This window comes from Tenrec ecaudatus, chromosome 6 (assembly GCF_050624435.1).
Source record: "Tenrec ecaudatus isolate mTenEca1 chromosome 6, mTenEca1.hap1, whole genome shotgun sequence".
NCBI lineage: Eukaryota > Metazoa > Chordata > Mammalia > Afrosoricida > Tenrecidae > Tenrec > Tenrec ecaudatus.
Window position 1 is genome coordinate 145,093,734 of NC_134535.1, and position 15,882 is coordinate 145,109,615.

A 15,882-nucleotide genomic window follows, 5' to 3' on the forward strand; every position below is an offset into this window, starting at 1 on the left:
AAGTTCTGAGCATGGCAGTGTGCCTGGGAAATGATACAGGGATGAGAATGATAAACGTAGTACAGTGAATTAGAAAAGAATTATGAATACCATTCTAGCTGTTACTATGTAAAATATATTCATTTATTTACATAAAATTCATTGGTTTGAATGTTTAGGGTTGTTAATTTAGATACATTCCTAGAGTCCTGTATTCAGCTGCCACAATCAAGATGTAAAACGATTTCATCACTAACACAAGGTCCCCTGAGCTACCTGTTTGAAGTTTACACCTTTCCTCATATCTGCCTTTCGGGACCCACTGATCTGTTCCAAAATCACAAGAAGCAACCTGCTGCTGTCTCATCAGGTCCAACGCTTGGAGGCCCCATAAGGAATTCTGAGGGTTTGACTTCACCAGAATTTTGTCTATAACAATTACTTTTGTAGAGAAAGCAGAGAGATAAATAATTTCTGCACTTCCCTGAAATTCTGTGACATCATTGTCTTCGGATTTATATTTTGGAAGCCGGCTTAGGTGGCTGGGGAGCAGTGGTGACAGCATGGTTAAGCATATCTCTGCTAGCCAAAAGACTGGTGGTTCAGATCCGCCTCCCACTACTCAGGAGAAAAAGGTGGCAGTCTCCTTTTCATGAAAATGACACCCTTGGGAACCCTATGCAGCCTGTGTTTCAATCCCTCGTGGTTCAAAGCATTGAGTCGAAATTGACTTGATGACAATGAGTTTAAAGTTGGGTGAGGGCAGGAATCTGAGGTCAAGCTTGGTAGGCCACTAATGGATTTCATAAATCACTCTGAATGGAGAGAGAAACACTGTATTTACCTTTCAAGGCTACCATGGAGCATTGCTCAGTAGTGTAATCAGGCCATTGAAAGGAGCCTCCATTCCTAAGTTGTTGAGTAGTAACCAGTTCCTGATAGTGTTGCCAGAAGCAAAGGTCACGAATGGCATGGCCTGTCACTGTTTTAACCAAAGGCAGAGACCCAGTTGATTGGGGAAGCTCTAAGTTTATTCTGCAAGCAGAAGACAGAAACACTGGTGGGCTGCTACCTCCAAACTACTTTGAAAATTCAGTGAAAACCCAGCAAGTTATACACCCTAAACTTAGTGACCAAGAGCATGTTTTGCAAGGATCACAAGAAACAATACCCAAAATTATTGACAAAAAGCAATGATCGCAGGAAACGACCTGGGAGTATCTTTTTCCCAGGGATACCTTGCTTCACTGCCTATCTAAATGGGGAAGGCTTCAGTCATCACTACCTATTTTGCCCACAGGCAGACCATTCCTATTGATTAAATCTAGAAGGGAATTTCATTGCCTGGTGTATAGGGCTGGTACATCCTGCTACAGAAAACTCCACTTTGGATTTCTAACCAACTAAACCTTATGTTCTATTTCTAGTATTTTGATTTACAGCAGACTAACTCTTACACCCTCAACCCCCACCCCGTATCTATAGGAAGAAATGGAATGGGAACACACATCGGTAGTATTATACAGATCGTTTTGTTGCTATTCTTGTTAGGAGGGGACTAAAAAGAACTTATGTTTCTCCTTTCATTTCATCCCTAACAAGGCTCTGCAGGAATTATCAAGTATACATGGGATCACTGTAAGTGGAATATTTCTATGGCAATTAGTGGTTTGAAAGATTAGTCAGGCCAAAATTGCATGTCCTAACCTTGTTCCTACAAAATAGGAATATTATACACTATTTATCCAGTCAACTATTCATTTTAATACATATTTATTGAATGGCTTTTATGTGCTCATATGATATATAGGAAAGGTAATCTTGATGATTGTAGGCCTATGAGCTAGAGCAGGACCAGAGCAGTGTGAGCCAGACCAGGACCAGGGCAGTGTGAGTACTTCCTGCTTCTTGGCTGTCATATGATTTCAGGGTATGCTGTAATCATGGTGTTAATGATTTCATTAGTTTTGGTATAACACCTCGCTGTCTTTATAAAAGGAAGCTCCAGAGGACGCCCCCTCAGGGGAAATTTTCCTAATTTTCCAAACAGCTTGAAGAGGCTATGCTGTTCTTAAAGAAGCAGTGCTCTAGGACCCCAAATATAATAAAATAATGTCTCTCATATTGGTTTCATGGTCACTTTTTCTCTAATCTAGAGTCTCTCAGCATCTGCATTCAGAAAAATCTCTCCTTCTTTTGGGTTTGAGCCTGCACAACAACTATAATAGAATTTGGTGCACAGAAACTACTTATTAGACAGGATCCCAGCTCTGATAATATATGCAGGCTATTGGCAGTAGAAGAGGACGGTTGAAGAATAAGTTATAATACTTTCAGCGCAGGGTTTGGAATATTCGGACTAGGGTATAAAAGCCATTGAATGAGTAAGGGATGGTTTCTAAAATAGATGATTTTGAGTTGTTAAGAAGAAGTAGAAAGGTTGTCTCTCTCTCTCTTTACTCTTGTAAATATAACTATAACTATAACAAAACACATGGCAATTTAATATTTTCCACATATATAATTCAGTGACACTAAGGACATTAAGCATATTGTACAACCATCACTATGTTCTCTGCTAAATGTTCCATCACATTAATCAGAAACTCAGTGCTTCCTAAGCAATGACTTGCTCTTTTCCCCATGATCTCAAGTTCATATTAATGAAAGCACACCATACTTGTCCTTTTGTGATGGCTTCTGTCATTAGGGCTTTCATGTCTCTGTGTGTGCCTCAGCGTAGAATGTATAGATCATATGACGATAGTTTTGTGTTTAACTTTGGAGGAAGGGAAAGGAGTGAATTGAGAAAGAAGGAAATCATTTATAGTGACTAGGAGGGTTGACTTTGTAAATCATCCTGCCACATCAGTGTCCCCAAAAGACTGCCAGTGTAAACTCCGGGCCAAGCGGAGAGAGGATGACTGTAGTTGGGTGACTTAAGGTTGCTGTCACAACGGGAAGCACTTGTTGGGATTGGGGAACATTTGTGATAGAGGAGAGATTTGAGGATCTTGAAGCTAGAGAAGCAAGCTCTGTATCTGGAGAATAAGCTATTTTTGCTGATTCTTCATTTTATCTTCTGAACCAAATAGCTTATTTTTGTTGGATTTCAGGTTGTATAACACAGAGGCAGAAAGTCTGATAATTTCAGTACTCTCTAGCTATGTGACTTTGTGAAAGTTTTACACTTGTTTTAAATTATAGCTAATAGAACTGATAACACTAAGGATTTAAGGAGATAAAATGTGTGGAGCACTTCATATACAGCACCTGACACACAGAGCACTCACTGTGCTGTGGCAGAGCTCACCCCATTGGCATCATCAGTTGCCACCTTTATCTTCATCATTCCTCTGATGATGATACTGTAATCTAGGAAGCCAGAATAAAAACCCGTGTTCACTAGCTCATATTGACTCTTTAACTTTTGTGACCTTGGGCTGGTGACTTAACCTCTCTTTCCCCTGTAATATAAAGACATTACCTTTTCCTCAGTCGACAAGATCATAAAGGTTTCCTCCAGGACTATGAATAAATTTGACCTGGAGCTACTTGTCCTATAATGTTGTTGTCTCGAGCTCACCATGTCAGCAAGATTCTCTCCTGGGATACGGGACTTTTAACTCGTGGTTGTGAAGCATTTATGTTCTCAGCTACTGAGGTAGTTAGTGTATTGTGCCAACCTGACCGATAACACATGTGTGGTTAATTGAAGGGTGGAGGGATAAATGGCTCAGTGAACCTCGCCTTTCTTGTTCTTGGGTCTCTTGCTTTCTGATGGTCGGACCAGGGTGCAGCTGCCTTAGTCAGTTCCCTACTTTAACTGGCAAGGCTCACTTCCTGCAAGACATCTCTGATGAGAAGCCACATGGACCTACCCCAATGTAGCCCTGGATGCTAGAGCACCCTTGTGGAGACCCCTGCCAGTGCTGAGATGCTTACACATTCACTGACTTGGCTTTCCTCCTGCAGTCGTCATCACTGCATCTGTTTTGTGAAATGGAGGAGGACTTCATGGATTGGTGTTGGATATATGGGTTAGTAGGTTAATGTTGGACTTGCGGGCTTGGAAAGCACTGGGTTGGGATGTTTTCTTGATGTGCACTTAACCTTTATAAAGAAAAACTCTCTCTTATACATGAGTTTCTGTGGATTTTTTTCTCTAAAGTCCCCAGACTAATACAGCTACATTAGGCAAATTCTGTTCTACTAAAGGGAATGACAATGCTTGGTTATTTAGCTGGTGATGGTAGGAATTCTGTGTCATTTTGGCATCTAGAACCTCTTGAATCCACTGTGATAGGTTGTTTCTTTTTTTTAAATGGAAAGGAAAATGAAATGTGCTCACACCATAGTAGAAGGTATCAGAGAAGAGGAGCTGGCAGCACAATTAGGTGCAAAGAACACAGACTAAGAAATAGAAGGACCCCAATCATTTCCATCCTTGCCTTTCTTGAGCAAGTCTTGGCTTCACCCACCAAACAATGGGGACAATACCAAAAAGGCTAGTATGTTGCTTAAGTAACACTTTTTAAATGAAGATAATCTACTGATGTTAGCTGATATTACTGTTAATGATATCCCTCAAATAACACGTGAGAACTTATGTCATACGAGAGAGACTATTCCAGGAACTGAGACTACAGGAGTGAATGAAACTCACCCTGAGGGAGTTTATACCCTGGTGGAAGTCGTAAGAGACTCTGTTGTTAGAATAAATCAAAATCTTCCTTGTGAGAGGCCTTTCTTTAAGATACTCAGATTAAAATGGAAGAATAGAGGGTAATACTTGTTATTGTTAAGTGCCACTCAGTTGGCTCCAGTTCATAACAACCCTATGCACAACTGTAAGAAAGAGTCCCTGGTTCCATCCTGTCTTCCCCACTATTCTTGTTTACACCCATTATTGCAGCCACTGTGTTAATCTGTCTTGTCAAAGGCCTTCCTCTTTTTTTGCTGCCATACTACTTTACCAACTATGGTATCCTTTTTCAACGACTGGTCTCTCCTGATAAAATGTCCAAAGTATATGAGACGAAGTCACAGCATCTTTGCTTTTAAAGAACATTCTGGCATTATTTCTTCCAAGACAAATGTGTTTGTTCTTTTGGCAGTCTATGATACTTTTAATATTTTTCACCAGCACCACAATTGAAATGTATAAATTCTTCTTTGGTCTTCTTGAAAACATGCATATAAGGCCATTGAAAATACTATGGCTTGGATCAGACACACCTTGGTTCTCAAAATAACATCCTTGTTTTTCAGTACCCTGGAGAAGGTCCTGTGCAGCAGATTTACTCCGTGCTATGCATTGTTTGATCTCTTGACTATTGATTTCATGAGCATTGTTTGTGGATTCAAGTGAGATTAAATCCACCACATTCTTTTCTCCATTTGTCACAATGTTGCTTATTAGTCCATTTACAATGATGTTTGTTTTATTTACATAAAGTTTCTTTACATTACAATCCATATTAAAGGCTATAATCCTCCATCTTCATCTGCAAGTGCTTCAGGTCCTCCCCACTTTCAGCAAACAAGGTTGTGTCATCTGCATCTTACAGATTCTTAGTAAAATTTCCTACAATCCTGAGTCTGAAATCTTCCTTATACAGTTTAGCTTCTCAGAAAACTGGTCAGCTACAGATTGAATAAAACCTTGATTCATACCTTTCTTGATTTTAGATAATAAAATATTCCCTTTGTGGCAATTAGATTACATGTCAACCTGACCCAGTGTGAATGTATAGGACTGATGATGTCTTCATGAGGTATGGCCTTTTTAGAGGAGAAACACAGAATTTCCCCTTCTTCTCTGACTTCCTACTTGCTGGGACTTCACCGGGACTATGCATCTGCCTCCCAGGGAAGCCCCCCATGGGCCACCCAATCCTGAGAGTTCCCTGTACCCTGACATGTATTCACCAACATTGGATGCACCAGCTTGTCATCCAAAGGTCTGTGATGTCCCTGCTTAAGCCTTCACCTTTCTTCCTCAGTATCCTACAGCTATGTGAGTCTGAAAGGGCTCTGACTAGCATTGGATCCAGCGACTTAAATTGGACTGGACTGGGATACCTTCTTGATATAAAGCTCTTTTGTGTGTGTGTGTGTGTGTGTGTGTGTGTGTGTGTGTGTGAGAGAGAGAGAGAGAGAGAGAGAGAGAGAGAGAGAGAGAGAGAGAGAGAGAGAGACTGTTTTCATTTCCTTTGCCAACCCAGCCCAACACACCCTTATTCAGGTTGCATAACTTCCCCTCCCTTGATTCGTGTAAAGGTTCTGGATGAACACAATGAAGAGTTCTGGAATTCCTATTCTTCTGAAAGAAAGCCATAGCCTTTTTTTTATCCATACAATTGAATGAGTCAATAAAACACACATAAATGTCTTTCTGGTATTCTCTGCTTTCAGTCAGGAACCATCTGACATCACCAGTGATGTCCCTTATTCCATTTCTTCTGAATCCAGCCAGAATTTCTGGCAGCTCACTGCCAATGTACTGCTGTAACCACTGTGGCATGATCTGCAGCAAAATTTTACTTACATGTGATATCAATGATATAGTTCTATAATTTGAGTATTCTTTCGCGTCACCTTTCTTTGGAATGGGTACAAATAGGAATCTCTTCCAGTCAGTTGGCCAGGTAGCTCTCTTCCAAATTTCCTGGCATAGATGAGTGAATATTTCATCAGCTCATTGAAACATTTCAGTCAGTATTCCATCAATTCCTGAAACCTTGTTGGTGGTCAGCTCTTTCAGGGCAGCTTGGACTTCTCCCTTCAGGACTATTGACCCTTGCTCATATGCTAGCACTTGAAATAGTTGAACGTCAACTAGTTTTTGTTGGTACAGTGATTCTGTGTATTCTTTACACATTCTTTTTCATTGATCCATATTTTGCCCAAAGAATCTTTCAGTATTGCAACCAAAGCTTGACTTTTCCTTCTGCTTAAGTTGCTGTCTCAAAATAAACCAAACTCATTGCAATTAGTCACAGAGCCCATTCCAACTCATAGTGACTCTGCACGACAGGGCAGAACTGTTCCTGTGGGTTTCTGCACTATAAGTTTTAATGGGAGTAGAAAGCCTCATCTTTTTCCTGCTCAGGGGTGGGTGGTTTCGAGTTATTGACCTTGATGTTAGCAGCACAATTCAGAACTCACTAAGTCACCAGAGCTCCTTAACTTATTAATGATCCTTGAATTACTAGTTAGGAAGACCAAGTGAAATAAATATTGCAGAAACATAGGTTGAAATTACAAATATATAGAAAATACAAGGGAAAATTACCTACTAGTTAGTTTCAAGAGAGATGACAAGTGGACAATATCATTTAAGAGGATGAAAAAGGAAATAACAGGGAGACACATTAACTGAATAATAGATGAAACATTCCTTAAACTAATGTCACACACATTTCCAGGCAGTAAGAAAAGACACATATCTTATAAAATCCTTGAGCTCCAAGTATAAGAAAGGACTCAGAATCTTCCAGATGGAAAGAATAAGTTATTTTCAAAGGAAATAGACCGAGACTGACATCTGCCTTCTGCTCTGCTACACTGGAGTTTAGAAGAAGGTAGATTAGAAGTATACAAAAAGGCTTCTCTATGCAATCAACTGAATGGAGTATATTTTTAGGTACAAAAGAAATATATTTAACTTATGTGCTTGAAATATAAGTTATATGCTTGGAAAAGTATTGTAGCAAAGTAAACACAGCACCGAACAGAAACCTCTAAATAGATGAAAATGGAAGGACAACAAAGATGAAATATAAACCTTTCAATGTGTGTGTACATACATCTCTTTAAATATCAATGAATAATAAGAACTGATTACCTATGTGGCATATATATATATATATATATATATATATATATATATGAAATTTGGTTTCTCAAAATTGTAAGTAGTCACCAAGTCATAGTCTTGAAATAAAAGTAATAAATTCCTTGAAAACTAGGTTGGTGTACGTTTTGAGCCTAATTTAACAAACAAACAAATATAAACAACATTAAAAACAAAAACAATCTTATTGCCATTGGGCCAATTTTGACTCATAGGGTCCCTATATCAGCAGAAGGAATAATTGTCTAATGAGCAGAATTTTAATTTATACTTTTCCCCCCTTGTTTTTTCGTTTGTTTCTTGTGTTTCAACACAATTTAATTCTCTGTATCGCCTAGATGGTGCAAATAGTTTACTAGCTTAGCTGCCAACAGAAAGGTTAGCACTTCAAGGCCACCTAGAAGCACCGTAGAAGAAAGGTCTGGTTTTATTTCCCCCCAAATCAGCCATTGCATACGTATGAAGAAAAGGTCTGCTCTCACAGAGAGGGGAGCCTCCATGAATCATAATCAACTCCACAGCCCCTTGCTTTATCTTAAAGGAGAAAGGCAAAAGTAGAATTTAGTGGAGAAATGGGGCATCCAGTGTTCTAAGGAAATAATAATAAAAGATTGCTTATTCTTGAGAATGTCAACATTTATCTACAACCATTTCACTGTTTTAAAATACTGGGCATGATTTCTTAAATTTAAAACCTTTCACTTGAACTTTGGAACCTTGATATTATAGTGGTTATGAGTTGGGCTACAATCTTCCTGGTCAGCATTTTGAAACCACCAGCAACTCTCTGGTTGAAAGAATGAGCTTTCTACTCCCATAAACAGTTACAGTCTTGGAAAACCACAGGGTTGCCATAAGTCAGTATTGACTCGATGGCAGTGTGTTTGTTTTGTTTTTTGTTTATATACTCATTTTAGAAATATAAAATGGCACAGCCACCTGGGAAAACAATTTGGCAATTCTCCAAAAGTCAATTCAACCACCAGGTATAAAGAGAAATGGAAACATGTTGACACAATAACTTGTATATGGGAATCCATAACATCTTTATTCAGAGTAGCTCAAAGGATTATGCACAGATAAATAGGTCAACAAAATGTGGTATATCTGTACAATGGAATATGGCTCAGATTCCATATGGTTACAAGAAAGGATGTTCTAGTACATGCTACAGTGCATATAAATGTTGAAAAGCTTATGTTTCGTGAAAGAGGTTAGATAAAATGGGTCACACAGTAATATAATATATAATAACATAGGAATATAGTAATATGATTTTCTCCATAAGATAATGTCCCTGGGTGGCAAACATTGTTTGCACTCAACTGCTAAACAAAAGATTGATGGCTTGAATCCACTCCGCAGTTCAAACAAGTATAACAAAAGCCTGATTCTGACTCTTGGTGGTCGCCTTTGCTTGGGAATAAACCTGTGCTCCGTTGGCATTCCTGGCTGCAAGGCCTTTCTCCGGAAGTGCTGCTGTGTAGGTCTGAGCTGTCACCCTTTTGTTAGTAGTGTAGCACAGACCCTTTGCTTCCATCAGTCCTTGATTTGTAGAGACCACAGCCATGGAAATCCCTAAGGAATCTGAAATGCATGGGGTCACCACAAATCAGAATTTACTTGGTGGCAAGTGGTCTTGTTTTGTTTTATTTATAAGAAATGCCCAGAATAAGCAAACCTTTAGATAGAGAAAGTAGACTGTTAGTGTTAGGGAAATGGAGGATGGGCAGTAACTGCTGAAAGGAATGAGATTTCTTTGGGAGTGAGAAAAATGTTCTAAAGTTGACTGTGATGTGGTCTGCACAACCCTGCAAATGCAAAGGGGCTTCAAAGAGTTCCTGGAAAGTGGAATAAAGGAATGAGCTTTTTGATGCCCCTCAGTATCCTCAAAGCCATTAAGCAGTTTATGGGTTAGCTCTATGGCCTATGAATTGTTTCTCAATAAAGTTGCTGAAAAACACCTTTCTCACAGGCTGCTTGTGGATCGTCTTTCTAGTGACCTTTGTCTTTTACAAAAGACATATGAATATTTACAGAGGCAAATATATTTATACATATAGAATCCTACAATACAGTAATCATAATCTTTGAGTGGGTATGTGGAGAGACCCACAAGCTAAACAAGTATAGGGAGGAGAATGACACTAGCCCCACATATAGCCCTGTTTAACAGAGGAGGTGTCTACCTAGGTACTTATAGGTACCACAGGTATGTCTACAAATATAGTTCAACACCCAGGAGCCAACGTTGTGAGCTCTTCTTACCTCTAACCATCCACCTTGAAAGAGTGAGTCTCTGCCCACTGTCTCAAGGGACAGAAAGGTCCATGGGTATAAATAACATAGTTCACGAAGACAAACTTAACTCCAACTCATAGAGACTCTATATGACAGAGTGGAACTACTCCCTAGGGTTTCAGAGATGTGCATTTGTATGGATGTAACTGCCGAATCTTCCTCCTTTGGAGAGCTTCAGGGGTGGGATTGAAATGCTGGAATTTGTTAGGAGAGGAGCTGTTTATGATTGTGCCATCAGGCCTCCTTCGCCTCCATCATTATCAAGTCAACTCTAAATCACATCAGCTCTATGTGGGATTTTGAAATTGTACATCTTGACAGGAGCGGACAGCCTTCTGTTTCTCCCTGGTATGGGCCGGTGGGTTTGAACCTTGTGGTTAGCAGCCCACTATTTAGGTGTAGCTAGTGAGATGGAGCCTTGAAGTGGTGCAAACAGTCAATGGCCTTAACTGCTGACTTGAAAATTGAAAATTTGAATTCACCATGAGGTGCCTTGGAAGAAAGGTCTGGCGGACTACTTCTTAAAAAAACAAACGTCCGCCATTGAAAACCCTATGAAATACAGTTCTACTATGACACATATGAACTGTCCATAAATTAAAATCAACTTGGCAGCAATTGGTTCTGTTTTAGTGGGACAATGGAAAGGAGGAGTGGAAAGAATTGTCGAATGAGGACAGGCCATAGAGATCATCTTTAAGGAAGAGATCCCCCATAGAGAGTGTACAATTTAGATAGAGCCCTGCGATGCTGTCTCACAAAAGGAAAGTTTCCTTGTCAGAGGATTGAGGACGGTGGACATCCTTAGGAAGCTGCATGTCTTGAATAATGGGCCTCGACACTGTATAAAAAGACAAATTCACCATCCCTGCCTCCTTTGGAGGAGTTTGGCATGTGAATTTCTCATCATTGAATTAATAAAGATTTTTGCATTTAAGTGTAGCCACTGATGTCAAGAAAATGGCAGGTCTTGTTTTTTTGCCCTCATGGAGATTCTGGACAAGATGGGAAGGCTCCCTGGAAAACATGCAGACATTATTTTGTGACATGAACTTCAAACACTCACTGCTGTTGAGTCCACTGGGTCTCAGAACAAACATGTAGGACCGAGAAGATCTACCCCTGTGGGTTTCAGAGGCTGTAACTATTTATGGGAGTAGGAAGATTAGTCTTTCTCCTGAGGAAATGGCTGATGATTTCACACTGCTAACCTTGTGGCTTATAGCCCAACTCCTAACCTCAGGGCTCAGGGGCTTCAAAGGATGAGATAAAAGCTATAGGTATTTGACTTTTTCTAATGTATCATCTCTCTCGCCCACTAACACCCAATGTCCCCTCCACCACGCAGCCACTAGAAGCAGTCATTCTTTACATTGGTAACGTGGATTCTGTTACAGTCTTGCTTAAAACCTCTCAATGTTCCTCACCAATTTAGGCTAAATGTCAAGATTTATCACATGCTCCTCAAGGTCTGTAGGAGCTGTCTTCTGTCAATCTTTTCAGATGATGCCCTATTATTCCCTATTTTCTACCTTATTTCATTTTCAGTGTTAGCTTTGCTGGGCTTTCATATGAATTTTTACCAAGTTGCCTTAAAGTGAGCACATTAACATGATGGAAGCTGACAGGGATGCCAGCACATTCCTGAGCTTCAATATGTGCTTGTGTTTTCATAAACGGGGGGATAGTCATTGGCGCTGTCCCCAGGATGTGATGCTGCATAGTTTATGAGGCAGTGGTTGGTGCACAAATCTTCATGACTGATAGATCATACCACTTCAAGATCACTCCATAAAACTGAGGTGGTGAGACCTGTGGGTGCGTGTCACTTTTGGTGTGGAGTTGGCCTATCTTATATTATGCATCCTTATTTGAACCTTGTAAATCATGTATTTGAACAAATTAACATTTAATATGAACATATACTTGCTGCCCAAGAGATTCTTTCTGTGGAGATTGCTTGCTTCTTAGAGAACCTTTTCCCAACAGAGACCACTGCGCAGCTGTGAGGGAGAAGAACAAGCATTTATATGGGGGCAGGCAAAAGACTCAACCTAGCACATCCCTCAGGTGGCTGGTGAGGATAGCACTGAACCACAAATCTTGACTTAACTGGATAATTTCTTAGGAAATTCAATTCCCAGTTGTTCTAATAAGGTGTGGACGCCATTACAAGATGGCGATGGACCGCGCCCTTATCTTCAGGGTTAGTGATAACAAGTTATGCCACGCATGCGCTCAGTCTGGACTTTGACGCAGGAGAGCTTTGCGCCTATCTGAGAGAGCCCCGTCACCCCGAAGCATATATAAGCCAGGGTTTTTAGCCTGCCCGGGGTCTTCCATAGCTGACCTCGGATCTAGAGGCAGCTCTCAATAAACTCCGCTTATCACGCTATCAGAAGGATCCTGGTCAATTTGTCTCGTCGTGTGTCGCGTTCATCCTCTTATCTTCCGCCGTGGGAGGGTCGCGCGTGACAATAAGGTCTTCTCCTCTCTTTCCTGTTGTTTATATGTTATTTCTTTCCGGTCTTTGAACTGTGCCATTTTAGGTTGTTTTTGCTGAAAGTTGTGATTTTTTTTCTTGTGCACATGAGCTTTTGTGTCTGGAGAGAGATAGAGATAGAGATAGAGATAGAGATAGAGATAGAGATAGAGATAGAGACAGAGAGAGAGAGAGAGAGAGAGAGAGAGAGAGAGAGAGAGAGAGAGAGAGAGAGAGAGAGAGAGAGAAGAAAACAAATTGTTGGCACAGACTCCAAATGCCCATTGTGATCTTGGTTGATGGAGTATGTAGTCAGGAGGCTTTAGAACTGTGCTTAGGAGTAGCAAGCAGTTAATTGGCCTACTACTAGCCCCAAAGTTGGTGGTTTAAGCCCATCCAGAGATGCCTCGGAAGATATGCTGGCAATTAACTTTGAAAACCCAGTGGAGCAGCTCTGCTCTGCACACATGGGTCACTAAAGGTCAAAATCAACTTGATAACAACTAAACACAACCCTAACAAGAGCTATGTTTACAAGTATTATTCACTTGACTTACAATTTCATATTCTATCTTAGTGACCATCTTTGGAAACACATAGCAGCAAAAAGATTTATTTTCAATTTGTGAGTTTGTTTATTTGAGAAGTCTAGGAAAGGCTTACAACAAGATGACATTTGGTTTCAACTGAACGAATTGACTTTCAGGAAGAAGAATACACAGTATTGGAACCCACCTGGAAATCATTGTGCATTGGTGTTTGAAGAGGAATATAATCAGACATTAGATGGGTTGAGAAGTCACATGTTGCTTATTATACGTTGAAGGAAGCATATTAAAGACATTAGGAAGCAGCATAGATGTCACTAAAGCGGGTTTCAGCAAAATTTTTATGGAATCTTAGTAATCTTTATGAATTATAATGTATTACACACACATAAACATAAACATGTACAAGTGACAAACAATAGTGATTAAGTTCCATTTATAGCATTTCAATTGTGTGCAACTTTAAAATATATAGTTGACAATCTTCAGGTTTCCTGAGAATGATCTAATAAATCCAGATCAATCCAGTTACTGATCTTCTAATACATCCTTCTGCTCAGATTGAAGTGGTTCTTGATTGGCTTAATCGCTCCCGGCAGGAATCTGCATTTGGAGGCTATCTGCCTTGGTCAAAAAATGAAAGACATCGCATGACTGACAGAAAGGAAGGCTGGGTATACAGGTGGTTGTCTCCACCAAATGCCTACATTAAATGAAAACCAGATGGCCATGCCGCAGTCAAGGGGTTTGAAAGAAATCCGGCACGTAGACACCTATGAGCACTCTCCAAAGCTGGTCATTCACAGACCAAAGTCACCTAGGAGCAGGTGACGGTCAACCTGGGCATGCTCACTAGGCACCAGCAACATTACACCACACATGTGCCTAAACCCAGCCATTAAGATTGACTAATACCTCAATCACACCCCCCACAGCCCCTCACCTGCGGGTAGAAGGGGATAAAAAGGACGGACTGAGGGCAGTTTCTCTCACAGGTCAGAGGGCAGAGGGCAGGGTCTTTCCTGTGTGCCAACCTTGCGTAGATGTGCCTTCTCAGGGTTCTCTCTCCAATTTTTTGTTGTTGTCCCAGGACTTCTCTTTTGGTTCTGTGGACTCCTCTTTCTGGCCATTTCCCATGTGGTTTTCCCGCTCCTTTGAATCAGCTGTTTTGGGTCGCAAACGTTCCCACAGCCCCCACCACGTTGTTTGCACACTTTCCAGGGATATAGCGTGTACTATCTGAGACTGTATTGCCAGAAACTTCCCTTTCCCTCATAAAAGTTACTTGTATTTACAATATATATATATATATAGTTTGCACACTTCTTTGGTCGCATACCCATTAAGTGTCACATTATCCATTTTACTTATATGCTTAATCTTTTTATGATCTCTTAGTTTATGATTATGAAAAAACAAAGTTTCCATTGAATCATTCTGTGTTAGTCTTGGAAAACTAGGGAAACAAATCCACAGAAACTCATATGTATATAAGAGAGAGTTGTATATAAAAGGAAAGTGTACATTAAGAAAGCATCCCAATCCAGTGCTGTCCAAGTCCAGAAGTCCAACATTAGCCTATATGTCTGACACCAATCCACAAAGTCCTCCTCCATTTCACAAAACACACGCAATGACAACGACTGCAGGAGGAAAGCTGAGTCAGGGAACGTGTAAGCATCTCAGCACTGGCAGGGGTCTCCATGCTGTTCCTCCAAGATGCAGGGCTACATTGGGGTAGGTACATGTGGCTTCTCCTCAGGCATGTCTCACTGCAAGTGAGCCTTGCAAGCTGAAACAGGGAACTGACTAAGGCAGCTGCACCCTGGTCCAACCACCATAAAGCAAGAGACCCGAGAACTAGAAAGGTGAGGCTCACAGAGCCATTTATCTCTCTGCCCTTCAATTAACCGCACATGTGTTTGTCAGCCAGGTTGGCACAGTAAACCTTAACTATCTCACTGACTTATAGCCAAGCCTGTTCAGGCTGATTAGAACTTCTCTCTAGGGTTTTCATACTTGTAATCTTTCCTGAAGCCAAATGCCATATCTTTCTCCCAGAGATCATCTGGCAGTATGAATGGTCAACCTATCAGTTGGCTGATTAGTGCTTAACCACTGTGTCACCAGAGTTCAGTGGCTTGGGCTTAGAAAATGACAAAATGTGAACACAAATAAAAGCTAATAAATACCAATTTACCAATGGCCTGAGAAGCATTTGCCTCAATTTTGTCCTATTCACCGAAATGTGTTGTAATGATTTGAGAAGACCCTGTGTTGGTCCCAGAGTTCTCCTCTGTTCTTTTCTAGGCTGTCCATCAGTTCCTTGTCATCTCACCTGTGACTAAGGTGTTTCCTCAGAAACATGTCAGTTATATGCTCATAGAGTTCCTGACGGGATTCAGATCTGCTCTCCTTGGACTGGGGTGTCTGGAAGTTACTGCTATTTGTCTGGGTGAGGGTCTGGCCGCCTGGCCACAGGAACAAGTCTTTGCACATATCTTCCCCATCAGTAGTGCCTGGACGTCCAGGTCATTTTAATGCAGGTTATACAGCAGTGGTTCCTACAAGCTGCTTGTGAGTAGACCTTGTGCCAACCCCTCCAAGTGCCTTAAAGAAGAATTGTGAAAATACATTTTAAAAATCATTTTATTGGGGCTTCATAGAACTCATCACAATCTATATATGTATCCATGGTGTCAAGCACATTTGTA

At 40.6% G+C, this 15,882-nt stretch overlaps 1 pseudogene; it reads right to left on the bottom strand.

The window, feature by feature from the left end:
* The window catches only part of LOC142451697 (small ribosomal subunit protein mS35 pseudogene), a 33,179-nt pseudogene extending 21,349 nt beyond the window's left edge, over window positions 1-11,830 (bottom strand).
* Window positions 11,831-15,882: the final 4,052 nt, after the last annotated feature.